The sequence below is a fragment of the Aegilops tauschii genome, chromosome 6 (genome assembly GCF_002575655.3).
Source record: "Aegilops tauschii subsp. strangulata cultivar AL8/78 chromosome 6, Aet v6.0, whole genome shotgun sequence".
Taxonomy (NCBI): Eukaryota; Viridiplantae; Streptophyta; class Magnoliopsida; order Poales; family Poaceae; genus Aegilops; species Aegilops tauschii.
In genome coordinates, this window is record NC_053040.3 from 261954810 (window position 1) to 261963262 (window position 8453).

Here is an 8453-nt window from a genome sequence, read left to right on the forward strand (position 1 = left end):
TGGTATCCTTTTTCTGTGAAACACCAAAATAGGCAAAAAAACAGAAACTGGCACTGGGCCTCCTGTTAATAGGTTAGTCCCAGAAATAATATAAAAGAGCGTATTAAAGCGCATTAAACATCCAGAACAGATGATATAATAACATGGAACAATAAAAAATTGTAGATATGTTGGAGACATATCGGGCCTCCACATCATGGGTGCCCTACTCGTAGTAGTGAGTTGCCTGAGCCGCTCCGGGCACCAACCTGCTGGCTCTTGAGTTGAGGTAAGCACGGGCACGCTGAGAAAACACCTCGTAGTATTCGTCAAGGGCACCAACAGTGGACTCGAGAAAATGCCACGAATTATCATTTAAAGCAGCCAACCGCGTCGCAGCGTCGGTGCATGAGGCATCGATGGTGGCCTCGACGGCGAGGTGCTCCTCCAAGATCTGGGGGTCAGCACAAATGGGAGCCATCGCGACCAAATCCACGCATGCTGCTGCGATTTGCTTCTCCGCTACCGAATGCTCCTTGAGCTCCTGGCTATACTACATGCACCATGGCTTAGGGCGACACTTATTTGGGGGAGGGGTCGGTGATTTGGGTGGAAGGTGTCACGCCGGCGGTCCGGGCATGTGGGATTTGGAAGGAGGAGGAGGATGGGGGTCGGGTGTGGATTACCTGCCTGGATCGACAAGGCCGAGCAGCGTGAAGGAGGATCGCCGTTGACGAGGCGGCGCTGCAAGCAAGGAGTGAAGGTTTCAACTTGGAAAGGAAGTCGGAAACAGGGAAAATGTGGCTTTTGGTAAGGGGATTTTTTTTATCGGTGCAGCGAAAAAACTGGCGTGCAAAGTGTCATCATACACGATCCCTTATTCAGCACTGTGTACGATATGTGAACATCACAAACAATTCATATAGCTTACCCAGTGTGTGATGAGTTTGAACATGCAAATTTTGGTCCGAATTTCCCTGGTTACAGTGGTCATCCACGTCATTGCATAATTTGGGTACACAAAGGAGACTATATGTCGGGACCCCGATTCCAAATCACACCGATCTAGCCTGTAACACCTCATATCACTTTGCGGCCTCACGCACGGTACTCCCACGGGTGTCGCCTTACCATGGCCCGGGACCGTTTGTGCCTTTTGGCTCACGTATATGACAATGTCGCTAGCATCCATATGACAGAGAACCCGGGCCGACATGGCTAGTCGTGAACCCAAAGCGGCACTAACGTATGGGGACAGGCATACATGAATCAACATCGAACGTGTCGGTCAGCAGCGTGCGAATCCGGGCTATAGCACTGGGCTAACAGGACTCCGGGAACCCGGGCTGTAGCAGGCTAGGCAGGACTCCGGATGTCACCGCGTGACATTTCCCCGAAGGGACAGACACAGGAACAATATGAAACACATGTCGGCCAGTCAAGTGTCCAGAGCAGTAGTGCTGGGCTAGCAGGACTCCGGTGAACCGGGCTGTAGCGGACTACTATGGCTCATGGAAGCACAAGACTACATTTCCCCATAAGAGAGGCTACCAAGGATAAACAACTAGGTTGTCGGATCCCACACATACCAAGCATTTCAATCATACACACAATATGCTCGATATGTGCAAATACAACATGGCATCACAACAAGACTCTGCGACTCAGAGTATTTATTCATTAGGCTCCGAAGAGCCAGATATTACAAACATGGGTCTCATGACCCAACATTCAGAGCATACAAGTCAAAGCACATGCGGAAGCTTAACATGTCTGAGTACAGACATCTATAAATGAAAAGGCTGAGAAGCCTGACTATCTACTAGATCCTGCCGAGGGCACAAGATCGTAGCTGAGGTAACAAGCTAAACGTCGAAGTCCACACGGAACTACTAGCGAGACTGACGTCTCTCTGCAAAACATAAAATAGGCAAACGTGAGTACAATTGTACCCAGCAAGACTTACATCAGAACTATCTACATATGCATCGGTATCAACAAAGGGGGTGGTGGAGTTTAACTGCAGCAAGCCAGCTTTGACTCGGTGGCTATCCTAAACTATGACTGCAAGTAACTCTTTTGAGGTGGCGCACACGAGTCCACATATTCACCATATCAATACACCACTATGGATCCGCTCCCGTATCCCTACGAGAACGCCATCCATAGCACTCACGCTTATCTTGCGCATTTTAGAGTATCCACTTTCACTTGTCTATGAACTGTACAGGCGACCCAGAAGTCCTTTACCGCGGACACGGCTATTCGAATAGATCATATTAACCCTGCAGGGGTGTACTTCGTCACACACGCTCTCGCCACTTACCACCATGTACACCTCGTGTACCTCGGCAACCTTCAAGCGGAAGCCTGGCGAGGGAGTCGGCCACGACCTGACTAACCACACAAGTCTCGCGTCCAGGTTTATCGCCTATTCGGGTTCCATCCGCAAGGAGATCCGGCCGGGGTGTCGCTCACGGCCCCAAACGATGTGTGCAGGGTTCCCGAGCCCACCATCCGGGTGCCACTCGGTACACCAGGCCACGTGTGCCTAGTCTGTCCCAAGCCCACCTGTACCGGGTGCCACTTGGTAGACTACTAACACTACCTACAAACACCAGAGACTAGTTGCAACTCCTGGACAGAGATCAGGTTGATTAATAAGTCGAGAGGGGCACTTAAGCATTCCAATGCGTGGTAGTAACTGTTCATGGATCACAAACACAGAACTCAGTTCCTGAGGACGGTTTCAATGAGACAACCCACCATGTACTCCTACATGGCCTCTCACCGCTACCTTTACCAAATCGTGTTCACACACTTAGCTCTCACACAGTAGGACATGTTCACAACTTTCCAATTCATTCCCGATGAATCAGACCTGACACAACTCTAAGCAATAGCAGGCATGACAAACAAGCATGAATGAGTAGGCACATCAGGGCTCAAACAACTCCTACTCATGCTAGTGGGTTTCATCTATTTACTGTGACAATGACAGGTCATGCAGAGGAAAGGGGTTCAACTACCGCAACAAGTAACAGTTGAAGCGTTGTTGTCCTAATGCAGTAAAAGAGAGCAGGAGCGAGAGAGTGGGATTGTATTGGAATGAACAAGGGGGCTTGCTTGCCTGGCACTTCTGAAGATAGCATTGAGTCTTCATTAGTGTCAACGATCACAACGTCGGAACATCGTCTACCGAGAGGGGACAAATACCGGCAACAGAGAAGAAATACAATCAATGCAATGCACAATATGATGCATGATCATGGCATGGCAATATGAATGCGTTTTGAGCTAATGCAACTAGCAACATATTAACTGGAGTTGGTTTGAACCTTAGGTTCAAATTCAAACTTCATATGTGGAAATTCAAATGCCATTTACATGATTTGTCCTAAACAGCAGCCTTAAATTGTTCTAACATGCATGAAAGTGGTACAGATGGATAGATTGGATTTTTCTGATCATTTTTCATATATAAATTATTTCATTCTGAGCTACGGTTGAATTTCTATGAATTTTAGAAGTTTAGGGCATTTTCTGGAATTTTCTGTATAAGAATAAATCCAGAAAATGATTTATAGCGTCAGCATTACGTCACAGTGACGTCAGCAGGTCAACTGGGCGGTCCAGGTCAAACCTGGACGGTGGGGCCCGCATGTCAGTGTCACTGGCTGGTTTGGGTGGATGACAAGTGGGACCGGTCAACGTTGACTTGACCAAAGTCAAAGCTGACATGTGGGGTCCACGGCATTAGATTAATTTAAACAGGAAATAACCCTGTGGTTAATTAAGGGCGGGGCCCGTCTGTCAGTGAGCTAGGGGGGTTAGTTAGTGGCGTCATTAGCCGCTAATGATGTCGCCACGTCACCCTCGCCGGAGTTACGCCGGCGGCGACCAAAACGCGGCGGAGGCGCACTGGAGTGACTCGGGTTTCGCCTACAGGCCACCGTTTGACGCGTGGAAGGGCGCGTTTGAAAGAGGGAAGTGAGGCGCATCTGTGGGTGGCCGTGGTTCGGGTGGGGGTGGACGGAGTCAACGGCGGCGAGCTCTTTTGCGGCCGCCGGAGTTCGGGTTAGCACGGGGGCGGCGTTAGGGAGCATGACAGGGGGTGCGGAGGGGTGCTATGGCCTCCTGGGGGTGCACTGAGCACGGCTACGTGCTCGGTTTAAACGGAGGCGAACCAAAATGACGACGGCGTCAAGTCCGGCGCCGGTGAGGTGTCGGTCTCGACGGAAACGAAGGCTACGCTGAGCTAATGGACATGGGAGAAGGGGGAATCGGTAGAGGAGCTCACGGCGAGTGCAGAGGTGGCCTCGGCGTGCCCGGGGAAGCACCGGAGCGAGCGGGGCGGCGAGAGGGATCTCCGGCGGTCCGAGGTTGAAGACGGCGACAGGGCGGTGTTGCAGTGCGTCCCGGCTTGCTTGACTTGGCGGAGAGGTCGGGGCCGATGTGGCGGAGCTCCTGGGCTGGTCGGGGAAGCAAGGGGGAGGCGGTGGACACGGCAACGACGAGCGGCGTCGACGAGCTCTGCTCGGTTGTCGCGGGAGAGAGACAAGGGAGGGGATGAGCATGGAGGGAGGAGTGAGAGGGGCCCGGGGTGGCGCGTGGCGTCGTCCAGAGGGGTCGGGGAGGCCAACCAAGCAGGAGGTGGCCGAGCGCGTGGGCGCGCGCGGCGGCCACACGCCCTCGTGCCCACTGGCACGAGGAGGAAGACGACAGGCGGGAAGTTGGGCTGGGCCAGCCTGCTGGGCCGCCGGCTGGGCCGCCTGAAAGGCCAGGTAACTCTCTCTCTCTCTCTCTCTTCTCTAATTTAGTTTCTGTTTTCTATTTTATTATTTTGTTCTGGGCTTTGTTAAAAATGCCAGGGCATTTCCAAAAATCATGAAACTAATCATGGCTATTGTTTAGAATATATCCAACAGTAGACATTTTAGTTTATGATTATTTGAGCATTTAAAATATTTAATAGCATTTAAATGCCCAAATGCAAATACTATATGATTTAATTCAGAGCCCAAATATGTCATGGAAAATGTGCAACATGTCTGGTTATTGCTTCCAGCATTTCCCAGAAATGATGAACATTTTTGAAAGCCATTTGGAGTCACTGAGAATATTTTAGTTGAACCTAGTGAATTCCTTTAATGCTAGGGTTTAGGCAATCCCCATTTCAAATTCATTTGAAACTTAAACATGATGCACACCTGACTAGCTAGCCTAGAGCAAACCAGAGCTAGGGATGTGACACTATAGCACACCCACACTTCTTAATCGAGCAAGTTCAGCAATTAAACAGAGCTAGCTGACCTAAACATTACTCTAACAAATTAAAGACCGGCGCTCTTATTTAAACAAAACAAAGAGTACTAGTCCGGCTGGTGCTCGTCGATCTCCGCCGCCTCCTCCATGTCCAGCTCACGCCCGACGATCTCCTGGGGAACGGACTCCATGGCATCCATCGCACCATACTCAGCAAGCATCTCGCCATCCGCGTCGGCCATCTCTTTGGAAAAGGCCTCCACGATCTGGGCGTGGGCGGCCGCGATCTAGGCTCGGACGGGCTTCGTCATGGCAAGGTATGCTGCGGAGGAATAGATGGCTGCTCGAGCGCTCCCAACGATTGCCAATTCTTCGGCCATGGGTTCCCAACCGTTGTCGGAGAAGCTTCGTTCAATTTGTGCGGTGACCGCCAGGAGCTGGGTGTGGGCAGCCTCCATCAGGGCTAAGGCCGCCGCTGCAGAACACATAGGTGGTGTGCCACTCTCGCCAGTTGCTATCCCCAAGGAAAATGTTGCTGCGGCCACCTGACAAGCAACAACAGCCGTTTGGGCTACCTTGGCCGCCCAGTCACAGATTGCGGTCATGCTCATGCAGCTTGTTAGCATGCGCATGGCGGCTGCGGCCGCGCTCTCACCGGAGTGGGCAGCTGAAGTTGCCCTCACAACGCGGGTCCACGTCCCCATCTTTCACCGGCGACGATTGAACAGTGAAATGATATTTGGGGAGCGATTTAGTGTGCTTGACATGCCGGCTGTGGACTGTAGCCGATGCACCTTCTCGTGTAATCCATAGGCGTACTATACTCCAACGGTGCTCAAGATATTCTCACTACAAAAAAATACACTTTCGTGATGATACGTGTTTGTCACAGTAGGTCACGTTTTTTGTCATGCATGTACATCCATGACGATTTTATGACAGAATCAAGATAGCCATACCGGTGATGATAATTTTGCTAATGTCATGGAACACTTCTACGACGGCATAGCTTAACGGGTTTGGATCCGATAACCCGTTAACAGCTGGGACCAATGAGGATTTTCCACGTGTAAAATTATCATTGGCTATAGCAACCACGTGTCAGCACCATGAAAGGACAGATGTCAACTGCTCAACGGACAGGAGGCGCCTATGATACATCGACATGTGGCAAGGCCCAACATCGGCCCATTTAGGTTAAAAAGGATGGCCCATTCAAAATTAGCGGGCCGAGCCATTAATGGCCTGCTTGCAGACGGACCATTCGCAGTTAAGGCCCGTACGACTAGTGTCAAATCGGCCCGTCAATGGCCCATCCTAAACTTGTCATCATCGCGGCCCATGGTCACTTCTGGCCCGTTAACAGTGTGCTAAGTATTTGGGCCGAATTACGGCCTGGTGTGTTTCCGACCTGTTAAAGGTCCTGCTTCACTTGGGCCCATTTATAGGCCATTGAAACTTTTGGCCCATAAATGACCGTGAAGGATTTGGGTCATATTCGGCCATGTCTGACATTCGGCCTGTTAGAGGCCCACTGTACATTTGGGCCACTTTCAGCCTGTTGTGATTTTCGGCCTGTTAACGCCGGACGAAATCCACAGGCCATATGTGGCCCAACGTCACATTGGGCCTATTAACGACCCATATAAAACTGACACTAATCAAGCCCGACCGAACTCCCAGCCTATTAAAGGCCCATGTAGTAGGTCGGCGCATTTACGGCCCGTCTGAATTTCGGCCTGTGAACGACTCGCGTTGTAAATGGGCCACCACGAGCTGAGATTCATTTCGGCCTGCTAATGACCAGTGGGTTATTTGGCACAATCAGGGCCCAATCTCACTTTCGGCCAATTAAAGGCCCGTGTTTTTTATGGGCTCGAGATATTTACACATGTAAACGGCCTATTTTTACCAAGGGCCCAAATTATGTTTAGGCCTGTTAAAGGCCTACTGTGGGCATGGGCCTACCAAAAAAATATGAAATCTTATCCTGATTTAGGCCAAGATATTTTTAGTGGGTTACATGCTAATTACGGCCCATAATCGTTTTTAGCCCAAGTGGAATGGGCCCGACGAGTGTTGTTACGTTGGGCTCCTACGAAGCTTTCGGCCGAATACTTTACTAAGATAAACCTACACTATGCAAAAATAGCATCGTAATTTCTGCAGCCTTTGGCAGCACCATAAATGTTGTATCACAACAAAATAAATTCCAACCATACAACAAAAGCCCTGTTGGCATAAACTTTACAATCCTTGCAGATAAAAGCACCATCAGATGTATAGAAGCAAAGATCATTTGACCTGAGTGCTAATGTTTCAGGCTGTAGAATCTGATGGAGCAGCATGATTTCCCCTTTTTTCCACCATTGCTCTTGAACAATGAATCAAATATATGGTAGTATGGTTTCAAAACCATTCGTATCTTGACGACATTTGTCAACCACTATTCTTGTTTCCGAAACGACGTCCATTAGGGATTGGACTTGTGTCTGGAGCATAGATATATCACTCTGTCTAGCTGGCAGATTTGGTTCATTAGGCGATTTGGACGAGGTTACCTTGACAACCAATCCAGAATTACGCAGGAAGGTGCTTTTTGCACTGTTAGTGGTGAGATACTAACACATCCCTAGTTCCGGTATGACCTAGGCTAGCTTTCATGTGAGCATCATGTTTAAATTTCAAATAAATTTGAATTGAGGTTAGTTGAAACCCTCAGAAATCGTTTCAGAAATAATCAACATTAAAATCTCATCAAAGAAGTCCAAGAAAATGTTCCTATTTTCCTTTGAAAATATTGGCAAGAGGTAAAATTCAAACCAATATTTTTGGAAGCTCGGAGATATTTATTTTGGGACTTCGAAATTAAATCAATATGTATTTGAGTTTTGGATTATATTCATTTTATATAGAATAAAATTCAAAAGGCCTTGAAATTATTTATGTGCCTTTGGAGAAGTCCATCATGGCTACATAAAAATATTCAGAAGGTTTTGCCCTGTTATGAATTTCTTTTGAATTTGAATCAGTGGCAAATGAATAAATAAAAAGAAAATAAAACAGAAGAGTAAAACAGAGCAGAAACTTACGTGGCCTTACCTGGCGCGGCCCAGCTGCGGCCGAACACTGTAGAGGGCCCAGCCCACCTCCTCACCTCGTCGTCTTCCTCATGCCTTGTGGCATAGTGCGTGGTGCGTGCACAGCCG